The sequence below is a fragment of the Gambusia affinis genome, linkage group LG07 (genome assembly GCF_019740435.1).
Source record: "Gambusia affinis linkage group LG07, SWU_Gaff_1.0, whole genome shotgun sequence".
In the NCBI taxonomy this organism is placed as follows: domain Eukaryota; kingdom Metazoa; phylum Chordata; class Actinopteri; order Cyprinodontiformes; family Poeciliidae; genus Gambusia; species Gambusia affinis.
Genome location: NC_057874.1, coordinates 29,512,403 through 29,525,907, shown reverse-complemented (window position 1 = coordinate 29,525,907; position 13,505 = coordinate 29,512,403). Strand labels below are relative to the sequence as shown.

The window sequence follows — 13,505 nt, the reverse complement described above, 5'->3', positions numbered from 1 at the left end:
ATCCTCCAAACATTTTTTAGATTAGATGTTTGTTTTTATTCTTAAAAGTTAAAATATGCAAAGATTTAGTTTATTTTTCCTTCGTTTCTTTGCAGAACTGCTCGACTCTTTCATGCTGATTGAATCGTCTTAAACTGATTTAATATTAAATCAAGTGAATTAATCAGATTCTGCGCTGGAAGGAGGAGCTAAAAGTGTTTTGTTCATTTATTAAAGTCAGAAACAGTCGAGTAAATAAAAAGCTTTTGATCTTATTTATTCTAGATTTAAAGGATTTATCTGCAGACTTTGGTTGGGCTGAAATAGCTGGTTCTGTTTTCATCCTGGCCCGGTTTTATTAAAGTGGAGCAGCAGATTTACGAACATCGGAGGTTTTTTAGTTTGTTTTCTTCCTCTCAGTTGTTAAAGTTTACAGAAATAAACCAGGACGTTTTCGCTGAACGTCTTGATTTTATTATGCAAACATTTTATTTGGTAAACTTTCCAAACTGATTTGTGTTTTACATCGCAGCTTTTCTGATCAGCTGATTGGCTGTTTGGACCCGACTCTTTCCTGTGAATACTGGAGCTTCTGTTCCTAGAAGAGATTTTTGTATAAAAAAGTTTCAGTTGATTTGATGTTTTGCTCAGCTTTAAGGAAGAAACCTGATTGGACTGATTTCAGGAGGTGGACCCGTCTGGTTCTGTTTGGGATCAAGAACAATAATAATGAGAATATTGATGAGAATAATGACGGCTGTCTTTAGTGTTTACTTTGATCCGTTTCTACTAAAACTGGAATTTCAAACTTTTTGTTTTGGGTAAAGCTGCAATAAAAACTTATCCAAAATTTTGCGTCCAGTGTTTATCAGGAAACCTGGTTATTATTATTATTATTGTTATTATTATTATTATTATTGCAGGTTTGCTTCGGTTTCATGACGGTTTTAAACTGGAAAACATTTCCTCTGACTTTTATCTGAAACATTGGATCATTGTGTTTCGTTTTGCTCTGAATGTTCAGTTGTTTCATATAAACTCCAGCAGGAGAAAAGTCCAACTTTTGGCTCTGAAACTAAATGTTGAAGTTATTTTATGGAGAAAAGGGTAAAGTGATTTCCTGACCAGCTTCTCTGAAATCCAGAACTTTGTGCCTGAAACACGTCGAGAGAAAAAACAGAAAAACTTCATTTATAGGAAACCTTGCAATACAGCCAGCGACCACAGAGGGCGCTCGTTAATAAACTAGTCAGTAGTTCAGTGAACGTATTGATTAGGGCCCGATTTTCTGCTTTCATTCCTAAATTCAGTTTCAAACACAGAAAAGGGAAATTACACGACAACATTTTTAACTCCATGTAAATATTTGGGTTTATTTTTATTTTGCTGTTTTGATCAATAACTAATAATTATTGATAATATTTATATATCATTTATTTCCCTTTTATCACCATAATAATTTCCATTGTGCTTCCATTAAGCGCCTCTTCGTCACGGTCACAGATTAATCAATTGCTGATAATTGAAATGACTAACTGGAGCTCATCATCAGGACGTCTGAAGGGTTCAGTTTGATCAGATGGGGTCAAAGGTCACACTGAGTGTTTTAATGTCATCGCGTGATGGGATCAAAGGATCCCTTTTAATCTTCATCATCGTGATTCAGTCAGAGGGTTAGGGTATCACAGCTGCAGTTCCTTCTGTGCACCAGCAGGGGGCTCATGTTGCTCCAGTTACAGTTCCTTCTGTATTCCAGCAGGGGGCGCAGCAGACCGGCTGCTGAGTCTTTCAGCCTTCAGGACCTGGAAACTCGAACTTTCTGTTCTTTATGTCTGCTGCTGATGGAGAAAGAACATTTTATTTCTACATTTTTAAACATAAAAGTAATTTCTGTTCCAAAACTGGTTTGTTAAAAATACATCCTTTTAAAAAAAACATTATAGTTTTGATTTAAATTATCCTTTTTTTTTCCCCCTGCAGGGGGTCTTTTGTAGGCTCTAGTGTCCCTTATTTGACAGTAGGCTGATAGGAAAGGGGGAGAGAGAGGGAGGAAAGACATGTCAAATGTCGCCAGGTCCGGAAATCGAACCCATGACGGCCGCGTCGAGGACTCAAGGAATGTGGGTCGCACTATCCCCTACGCCACCACAGCGCGCCCCTAAATTATCCTTTTTTGTTAGATTGTTCTGAAATATTCTGAAGGTTTTAAAGATTTTAGTTAATTTTGTTGTGAATTCAGACTCTGGAGTCTTTCAGTCTTTCTACATTTGGTGATAAATAAATAAACGATTATTTTCTGATAAATGAGAAACCCCGTACTGGGATCTGATGACCTCAGGGTGACCCCTCCGTCTCTTTCTTACATTTTCTCACTAAAGTTTAATTTTTCAACCATTAGTCAGCACTTTGCTGTTCTTCCCAGGTGACTCAGCTCCTCTCCCCTCCCCCACCTGTTGAATCAGAGATCAAACTGCATCCCTGAGGATGAGGATGAGGATGAGGATGAGGATGATGAGGCTCTGCAGCTGATTGGCTCTTCAGGCCGGCTCGGCTGTGACATCATGTGCCCAAACTCCAATCTGTTCAAGGACCTTCAGAACTTTCTGCTGCTCTCTGAACAACCATGACCAAATTTCCACAGGAAAAACATTTTTAGATTCAGCTTAAATTTTCTAGAAAAAGTGAAAATTTTTCAAAAGTCAAAATTGTTAAACTTTTCAAGTTCAGAAAGTTAAAATTTCTGAGATTATTCCCAAAATGTAAAATCTTCTTTTCCTTTAAGGAGTCGCCGCCGCAGGTTTTCTGCCTCCGTGTGCAAAACGCTCCTCTGAATTTATAATAATAACAATAAAAGCTTCTGAGCTGCAGCGTCTCCAGAAACACAAACCTTCACACAATTAATAAAACAAGATCCGTCTGACACGAATGTGAAAAAATAAAAATGAATCACTGCAGGAAATTAAATAAGTTTTGTTTTCAATATGTGATTTTAGTTTGAATTATAATAAGAAATAATGAAAACAAACTGACCAGTGAGGAGAAATAAATTAAGTTTTTTGTAATCAGACTAACAGCCATTAAGATCACCTCGTGACGTTATTGTCCATATTGAGGGGAGGAGCCAAACAATTTATTTAAAAACATATTCCCATTAATAAATAAACTTCTCTCTTTCTGAGTGGAGATTGAATTTATATTCTTGTTATTTTAATACATTTCAAACCAAATCTAAACAGGAAATATCTCGTCTTATTTTTTTGATCTTCTACTGAAGAGCCAATCACCAAGTGGAGACCAAACAAGGCGGGTCAGAACCAGAACCTTCCAGGACATCAGATATGAACAACTCGGGTTATTTCTGGCCGCACAGCTGAGATATTTATGAACATGAAGATAACTAATAATATATAAGGCAGTGAACACGGAGACCTGCGTCAGAAATAAACCGCTGCGTCATTTCACAGACTCATCCTTTAAATTTAGCCTCGCTCTGCTGCAGGAAGCCCAGCCTTTCACAATAAAAGCAGGTTGAAATATGAAATATTTGTTTCAGGAACTATTTAGAGAAAGGAACCGGAACCAGCTATGATTTATCCAGAACTCTGTGTGGATTATCTGTAGCTGGACGCAAAGGTAAAGAAGGAAATATGGTAAAGATTCGTTACTAAAAATCAAGTTGTGTATAAAATAAATGTTTGACATCATCTCCACAGGAAGCAGCTGGAAATAAGTCATTCAGTCGGTTCGGATCGTTCAGACGAGTCCAAACGATGATAAAGATGGCCGCCACCATCCCTGAATGGGTTTTGCTGAGAGCAACATCATGGTCAAAGAAAGCTAACAGCTAACAGCAACAGCCTTTAGTGGATCTGCAGCTTCTGACCCGGTTCTGTTTGGATGTTGGGCCAAACAGAACTGGGTTGTGATGCGTTCACTGACTGCTTCATCAGATTTACCGTCTGGCTCCTTCTGCAGCTGAATTGTGACGCATGTCGGCTGAAACGCGACGTTCAGCCTGCAGACGTCTGGAAACGATGGGATTTAGTTCAGTCGCCCGTCAGGCTGCACGCTGGCGCAGTCGACAGCAGCGTGGCCTGGCAGCACGAAGCTCCTGGGTTTGATTCCTCCCTCAGTCCAGGTTGACGGGTCTCTAAGTTCTCTTGTCTGGATGGGTGTTTGTGTCTCTATGTTGTCCTGAGATGGACTGGAGACCTCTCGCCCTTTGACCTCTGGAGGTAGACAGCAGCACCCTCTGGACCCCGATAAGGATGAAGAGGATCAGATTTGTTTTTTATTTTGGGTAAAATGAGGTGGGAAATGTGCAGCAGAGGAACATCGACTGATTCTAGAAAACTGATTCTAGAAAACTGCTGCTGAAACGCAGCTCAGCATTTTTTACAGTGTGGAGTGGTGAACTTCAGATCTGCTAGAGTTCATCCAAGAATCACTTCCTGTAGCGAGAAAGGCTTTCATTCAGAACCACGCTCCCAGGGTGAACCGGAACCAACCCGGTCCGGTCCGGTCCAGGTCCAAACTGCCTGGATTTCATTGAAGTTTTTTCAAGGTTTGGAAAATTCTTGATTTCAGGTCCTTGAAAATTCTTGATATTCAAACTGCACAGTTTAGTAATAAAGTTTAGTAATAAAGTTTAGTAATAAAGTTTGATTAAAAGCTCAACATTCTTTACATATTTCATGTTTTTTGTTCCTCGCTGCCTGGAGTTAAATCAGAACAAACTTTTCTGGTTTTAGGTCAGTTTTTAATTTGATCAGGAATTTGATTTACCTTAACAGGACTCATTTGGAAAATCTAATATTTATCATTCCTAACGGCTCAGTGACTTATTGGTTATTATTAACACTAAGTTTAGCTTCTATTTGAGTTGTTAAACAATGTCAATGAAATCTGATCTATCAAACAGAAGAGAAAGTGACGAATGAGAGTCGAGTTCTTGAGGATTTTTCTAGGAAGAATCTCTCTGCTCACATTGCTGGTTGTTATTCTCAATTCAAAATCTATATAAAGACCAAATATTTTCAATTCAGAAATCCTTTCTGCATCTAAATGATTGAATAAGTTCATATTGGAATAATAATAGAAACATTTTCATGCGTTGGAGTTTGTGTAATGAATTGAGTGACACTAACGATGTTAACTCCAGTAACTCCTGTGGTTTCCACACCTTTCATCCCCATAAACATTCACTATTCAGACTGGGAAACGTGTCACACAAAGAGAAACAAGGTGTTTGTGTCCATCTGGCCCGCAGCATGACTTCCTGCTCTGAGCTGCTTTTCAGCCAGAAACTCTCCGATTATTTAAAGAGAAGCTGCGTTAACTCATCTTCATGAATGCTTATTATCACGATAAACATATTGATATTTATCTGGAGTTCTGCTCCAGTTCGTCAAGAAATTATTAAAAATTAAATTTTTAATTTGTTAATTGTTAATTTGAAGCAAACTTTTAAAATCTGATGAAAAGTAAAATGGGTTAGCGGTTAGCGGGGATCTGGGCTGGTTAGCGGGGATCTGGGCTGGTTAGCGGTTAGCAGGGATCTGGACTGGTTAGCGGGCATCTGGGCTGGTTAGCGGTTAGCAGGGATCTGGGCTGGTTAGCAGTTAGCGGGGATCTGGGCTGGTTAGCGGGAATCTGGACTGGTTAGCGGGGATCTGGGCCGGTTAGCGGTTAGCGGGGATCTGGGCTGGTTAGCGGTTGGCAGGGATCTGGGCTGGTTAGCGGTTAGCGGGGATCTGGGCTGGTTAGCGGTTAGCAGGGATCCGGGCCGGTTAGCGGTTAGCGGGGATCTGGGCTGGTTAGCGGTTAGCGGGGATCTGGGCTGGTTAGCGGTTAGCAGGGATCCGGGCCGGTTAGCGGGGATCTGGGCCGGTTAGCAGTTAGCAGGGATCCGGGCCGGTTAGCGGTTAGCAGGGATCTGGGCCGGTTAGCGGTTAGCAGGGATCCGGGCCGGTTAGCGGGGATCTGGGCCGGTTAGCGGTTAGCGGCTAGGGAGGATCCAGCTATAGATGTGATGCAAACGAGTTGCCTGAAGCAACACAAACAGGAAAGTTTTCTGCGTTTCACCTGACTGGTTGGGAAAAACCCGGATAAAAAACTGATTTGTTTTCCTTTAACTGCAATCAGCCGGAAATCAGCTCTCTGCTAATAATTTGCATGATTTATAACAGTTTAAATATTTTCCCTTCAGGTCATATTTACATAAAACATTTCCTTATCAAATGTTTTTTATTTGCTTTCAAAACGACCGACCTGAAACTGAAAGCTGCACAAAACAAAATCTTAATAGTTTTGTGTTTTCAGTGCAAATCTTGCTGAAAAGTTACTTGTAGTTAATTTTCTCTTACTGTAATAAAATATTTACCATAAACTAAAGAGAAATACTTGGTAAGATTTTGTGTTTTTGCAGTGAAAATATTAGATTTTCATATAGAAACTGTTAGAGAATGAAGGAGAGAAGAAGATGGCAAAAGGATGTAAAATGTCCAAATAAGGACTTCCTGTGGGCGCTGCAGCTGCTGAGATAAGATGTTCGTTTCCCTGTTTGCTCGGCGAAGCCGCTTTGAGGCTTATCGCTGCCCATCAATCATTCACAGCCCTCTGGATTATCAGGAAGCTGGATTCAGCCTTGGGGGGTCACATCCTGCCGCCGTGTGGTTCTGGTTCTGATGAATATTTTCACACCCTGCCGCAGACTTTAATGGTTTTACTGGGATTTTATGTGAAACATCATAAACTGGTGGTGGCTTTCATTTTATGTCACAAATAAAAATCCAAACAAGTCGTCAGGAATCTGAGTTTATTCTTTGGAGTTGATTTCCTCCAGCCTGGAAACATTTACACTGCAAAAATACAAAATCCTATTTTAGTCAACTTCCTACTGCAAATGTAAAACATGAAATAAAACAATCCAACTTCAGAGTAACTTTTCACAAACTCAATAATTCTCAAATATCTTCCTATGGCAGAAATAATCCCATCAGATTATTTCAATAATTAAATGGCAAAATGTGACTTTTTGTTTTACAAGTTAAAAACTTTTCCTCCCCTCCCCGACCTGTTGCTGGTTCCAACATGGTGAACCGTCGTAGACTGGGACTCGGATCAAACGGGTCGTGGTTGAGCTGAACTGAAGCCACACTTTTCAGAATTTTACTGACATAAGTTTGGATTCGGTTCTGACCCGGTTCCGGTTCTGGTGTGATGAGGGTGTGAAAACGTTGCAGAGTGAATTTATCTGATGTTTGGCGCTGAAGTGGGTCAGTTTAGCTTCAGGGTCCCAGAGCGGCTTCTGTAGACCGCAGCTCTTCAGACGCTGGTTCTGGTTCTGGTTTTGCTGACTTCCTGCTGTGACCCAGAAGAGAAACTAATAAAACAGATTCAGGTTTTAATTGGATAGAGAAACCGTGAATGAATGAATGAATGAATGAATGAATGAATGAATGAATGAATGAATGAATGAATGATCCAGCTGGCAGTATCAATCAGAGCTTCACTGGAAATAAAAATGTAAATTTGTCAGAAAAAAGAAACTTTAAGAAATGATGAAATAATCTTTGATGTTTGTCAGGTTTTAGGTTTTGATCTGATGGAGTTTCTGCTCATCGCCGCTTTTTATTCCAGTAATTTGAGTTTGGGAAGATAAAAAATGCTTTGACTGGCTGCCATGTTGACCTCACCGCCATGTTGACAGGCCGCCATGTTGACTGGCGGCTTGCATTCTGTGGTTTCCTGTTACGCCATGTGGTGGCGCCGCGTTGTAGTGGTGGCGCCGCGTTGTAGTGGTGGCGCAGCGTTCTAGTGGTGGTGCGGCGTGGTGGTGGTGGCGCAGCATGGTGGTGGTGCAGCGTGGTGGTGGTGGCGCCGCGTGGTGGTGGTGGCGCCCCCGCATGGCGGTGGCGCTCTGCTCTGCTTTCAGAGTAACTCTCGTTTCCTCCTGTGTGAACGAGTGACTCGTGTTTCTTTACAACTCGGCTCTCTGCCATTCATTAACGTTTGTTTCCGTGGCGGCGGATCAGAGCGGACCTGACCGGGTCGGGATCGGGTCCAGAACAATCCGTCACGCCTCACCACTCCTCAACTCTGAACTCATCTACAGTGAGGTCAAAGTTCACTGGAAGGATGGAGGCAATCGTCCAGCAGAGCTGAATTCTTCAGGTTTGATCTGATTATAGGCGAGCCGTGACCTTTAACCTCTGAACAAAGAGAGTGAAAGCAGCGCTGATGAATTTCTTCCTTCCTCTGGCTGAAAGTTAAAGCAGAAACTTCCTCTCAGCTGCTCCAGATGTTCCAGATGTTCTTCCTCTTTCCTCTCACAGTTCATCGAAATCAGACAGAGAACCTGCAGTCGCTCCGTTTGGTGCACTGTAAAAACACAAAATACGACCAAGCAATTCATTTTGTGCTGCAAATATCTCAGGAGGTAAAACAAACTTCAGCTTCATGTAGGAGAGGAGATTATTTCACCTCAATAATTCCTTTATATCGATAAAACCTTTTTGTTCCACTCACGTTGTTCCACTTGGGAAAAATGTTTTGTAATAAATTAAATAATCTTCCAGAGGAAGTGGAACTTTCAATCAATATGAATAAATTTTTCTTTTTTTGTCCCCCACCAGGGTTCCTTTTTGTGGGCTCTAGTGTCCCTTTTATCGTAGTAGGCTGACAGGAAAGGGGGGAAGACATGCGGCAAGTGTCGTCAGGTCCGGGAATCGAACCCACGACGGCTGCGTCGAGGACCGAGGGCCTCCAAACGTGGGGCGCGCTGACCTCTACGCCACCGGAGCACGCCCCATGAATGAATTTTTTATTCAAAACAAGCTTGGTTGTATTTTGTGTTTTTACAGTGTTCAGTCTCCTTTCTTCCAGCTGATTGACGATTAACAACTGTCTGGACTGCCTTTGACCTCTGACCTCTGCTAGGCCCTGTCCCAGCCTGTCGGCCATTTTCTGCCTCCATAACTTTCTCTTCAACATTTCTCCCCATCGCCATGGAAACGCCCGGCTTGCAGCCATCTTTTTCTCCTTTTGCTTCAACATTGATTGTCGTGTTCAGACTGGTGGGAAGGTTTTCCTCTGCTGGCTGTTTCTTCCTGCGTTGCTTGAATAAGTTTTTACTTCTCAGAAATTTCTCTCGGCTGCAGCAGCGAGTTTCTTTTGAGTTTTTTCTGGAAAATTAGGACTGTGGCTGTAAAATGTAATTCTTGCCTCAGGATTCCTGAGAGCATCTTCTGGGTTTCTCTTCTGCTAACAGATTCACGTTGGAACTGGCTGTGGCTTCGTCTCCCATGGGAACGGAGCAGAAAGCGGCTCCCAGCCCAGGACCGACTGTTGCTCAACACGTTGCAACAGGACCGCTGTGAGCTCACCGAGGAAAACGAGCCTCCAGGATCTCGGTTCAAATCTGGAGGAGCAGAAGGAAAACATGAAAGTTCAAGTACAAACGGGCTAAAACGAAACACAAAGAGGAAAACTGGAGGAAAGTCGTTTTTCTACTCGGTGGATAAAAGCTGCAGGTCGGCAGCGATTCCAGCTTCAGTTCCTCAATTACAAACTATGGAAGGCAAAGGTCAAAGGGCAAGGCTGAACTGAAATGTAGCCTGTTTGGGAGACAGATTCATGTCCTCTGAAGTGAACAAACAACATTTTATTGATCTTTGATCAGAGATCAGTGCTTCCAGCAGTGACTCCATGATTAAATCCAGGATTAGAAATGTTTGGTTTTCTCAGCCTCAGTTCTGCTCTGGATTAGCATGGAAGCTAACTCTTGAATCAATGTTGCCAGAACTTCATCTGGTTTGGGGAACGATGCTCAGAAGATAATAATTCAGTATTTTACAGCCCATTTCTACTTATTATTGCATAACTGCAGCTTTAATGATGTTTTTTTTCCATTTTAAAGCCTCATTTCATTACATTAGTTCATATTGTGGCGTTTCTTCACCTTTCGATCCTGTTTCTATGATCAACAGAAACATTTCCACTGCAGGAGCTCCGATCAGAACAAACAGCAGCGCCGCTCTGTTGACTCGACTTCATGAGGAACCAGATGCTCAGTTCAGTTCACAGTTTCAGGTCCTTCCAGTCCAAAACAAGCAGAGAGACGTCCAGAGGTCACCGGGGTCACCAGAGCGGTCAGAGTCACTCTGCTCTCCTGGAACAACTCTCAGCTCACCAAACATACGCGTGTGTGTGTGTGTGTGTGTGTGTGTGTGTGTGTGTGTGTGTGTGTGTGTGTGTGTGAGAGAGAGAGAGAGAGAGAGTGTGCAACCATCCATTTAACTGGCCGTTCGTTTCAACATAAATTGGATTTGTAAAACAAAGCCAGTCTCTGGTTTCTCCTGTAAAAGCTAATCATGCTAACTATGCTAATCATGCTAACTATGCTAACCCTGCTAACTATGCTAACTATGCTAATCATGCTAACACATTGAACCACAGTTAGTCACAGAGGCTTTGGGTTTCTGCTCATTTCTCTTATAAAATTAGTCAAACAAAAGAATAAAACATTAATTACAACAGACTGAAACTTTCTGGCTGCTCACAGATTTGATTTCACCTGGAAGGTAAAACCTCTGAAAAACTTTGAATTATTTCAACTCTGGACTCGTTTTAAAGGAAATGGTGATTCAAACTAAATCTTCCACTTCATCAGATTACGGTTTGCTAAGGCTGTAAAACGGTTTGAGCTGCTAACAGACGTATAAAAGGATCAAAGCTAAAGCGACGATAATTTTCTGGTTTTCATCATTTGATGTTAATCTAAAACCTTCAGCCTGATTGGCTTCATCTGGCAGATTGAGAAATCAGATCTTATCAGGCGAAACGGCTGAAAACCCAACATCCTGCATCATCAATCCCACAATAAAAAAATAGTTTATTCAACTTAACAGAACAATAAAATTTCCAAAACCTCAACCTGTTTTCAGCTGCATGGAGTTGATTATTGATCCAGATCATTTGATGAAGTCATGGATTATTTTCAGACTAACAAACCAAAGAAACGCGATGTGACATAAAAGTTACCAAATACACAAAAACATTGTAGAAATGTAGAGAGAAAGTCGAAGGCAGCAGAATCACATCCAGTCAACATGAACAAACTGGTGAACCTGAATCACCTTCAGGGGTTTTACAATGCATGAGGAAGAGCCTCAACGCGCCGGTCTCTTTAAATGGGAACCAAACGGCGAGGATCTTCTTCTGCGCCAGAATCAGAGGAAGTTGGTGAAACTGCTGATCAATAACCAATAATCAAGGAGCTGGATTTCAGTCGCCGCATTCAGCTGGAATGTTCCGGCATCCGGTTACTGTTGGTTGGATATAATCCCATTCCCATCTGTCCTGATCCCCACACACACCCAGACACACGCCCACACACACACACACACACACACACACAGAACCAACACGGATGTCCTTAACGGGTAAAAACAGGAAGTTGTTCACGTCCCACTGCAAATTCCTAATCTCTCTCTCTCACACACACACACACACACACACACACACACACACACACACACACACACACACACACACACACACAGGGAGGGCCGGCTGGCGTTCAGCTGTCAGGAATGAAAGCCATTCCTTCTGTGTGACTCAGCTCTGACTTTCTATTGGCTGAGGAATGCAGTGGGCAGAAGAGAAGCGCTCTGATTGGCTGGAATGAAACTGTGGGTCGGTTCAAGCTGCTGTGAAATGTAATATCAGAATGACTAAGAGGTTGCTTCCCTTTTCCCCCATTATTAAAACGGGACTTACAGGAATCTGGGAAAACAATGTTCCTGTGGCTTCGTCATTCACTAGAGAAAGCTGACGACTCGCTGAGTCACGTTGGCAGCAGTCGATCTGACCACAAAGAAAGGAAGAGACTCAGGTCCAAAGCAAGAAAACTGCAGCAAAACTCTAAAAAAACCAGCCAAGGGATTACAGAGGAGGGAGCATAACTTTACCTGAAAGGGAAAAAAAGAGGCAAAGCAGGAAATGAGATGATTAAAGTTGGTCCATCATGTTTCATACAACCGGTCACGATGGATCTGTGGTCTGATCAAAACATGGTCATTACATTTTTATCTGAAATTATTCTGCCTGTCGAGCTGGTTGATAAATAAATCCAAGAAACCGCCGTTGGCCACGCCCCCAACTCACCATTAACACTCTCACCCGAAAGGGCCAGCAAGCAGGTTCATAATTATATGACGGTGCATCTTTGAAAAGCATCAGTGGAGCCTCCTGCACAATCAACCAAAATGCAGCAAGTGGTTTCTGGATGATGAGTCAACAAAACTCTTTCAGCAGCCATTGTACAGCAAGAAAATCAGCTGACAGGATGTTGACAGATCAGCAGGAGTTGCTAGGCAACGGGTGGAGCTCTGATTGGGTTGCTAGGCAACGGGTGGAGCATGGCTTTCAGATTCAAGAACAAGGTATCTGAACACATCCTGAATTTCCTTTTCATTTAATATTTCTGAATAATGTGCCAAAAGAGTTTTTCTTTTTCAGACTATTTTTTTTATTGTGTTTGATGTTTAGACTTTGAAAAGCTTCTGAAACTAAAACAGTTTTGTCTGAACTGACTGAAGTCCAATTATTGATCCGTTAGGTAAAACTGAATGTTGAACGGTTCTGACTCACATCGCCGCCGCCGGGAAACAGAAAGCAGAAGGAAAACATTCAAAGCATTTCCGTCAAGCTGAACCTGAAACCAGATGATGTCATGAAACCAGGAGGAAATATTTGAATATTTCCTTCATGGATCAATGGTTTGCAGAATCAGTTTGAGCTGAAGTGATTTTCCCCAGAATCTCTGATTCAGAAAGAACAGCTGAGAGACATGAATCAGTTCAGTTTTCATTTTATTCATCTGGGACGTTGGAAGCAGAGAAACCAGCAGGACGAAACTGACGATCTGACAAGCCGGCGAGGAAAACGGATCAGAACTCCAGGAGGCGGAGAAACCAGGACCTGAGACCAGATGATGTCTAGAAACACAAACGGATCAATATTCTGATAAATCACTGAATGGCTTTTGGTTCTGGTTCTGGTTCTGGTTCTGTTCTGGTTCTGGTTCTGGTTCTGTTCTGGTTCTGGTCCTGGTTCTGGTTCTGGTTCTGGTTCTGGTCCTGGTTCTGGTTCTGGTTCTGGTTCTGGTCCTGGTACTGGTTCTGGTTCTGGTTCTGGTTCTGTTCTGGTTCTGGTTCTGGTTCTGGTCCTGGTCCTGGTTCTGGTTCTGGTCCTGGTTCTGGTTCTGGTTCTGGTTCTGGTTCTGTTCTGGTTCTGGTTCTGGTTCTGGTCCTGGTCCTGGTTCTGGTTCTGGTTCTGGTCCTGGTTCTGGTTCTGGTTCTGGTCCTGGTTCTGGTTCTGGTTCTGGTTCTGGTTCTGGTTCTGGTTCTGGTTCTGGTTCTGGTTCTGTTCTGGTTCTGGTTCTGTTCTGGTTCTGGTCCTTTTTGGACCTGATTCTTTGCAGAAGTATCAAGTTTTTCCAGGTTTTTTCGTTTTTTTCTGTA

General features: G+C 42.3%; 1 long non-coding RNA gene across 1 annotated transcript; it reads left to right on the top strand.

The window, feature by feature from the left end:
* Nucleotides 1-3,212: 3,212 nt before the first annotated feature.
* Nucleotides 3,213-5,248, top strand: LOC122834501. The gene is made up of 2 exons (XR_006371213.1): nucleotides 3,213-3,612; nucleotides 3,693-5,248. It is a non-coding gene; the product is annotated as an uncharacterized LOC122834501 (long non-coding RNA).
* The last annotated feature ends 8,257 nt before the right edge of the window (nucleotides 5,249-13,505 follow it).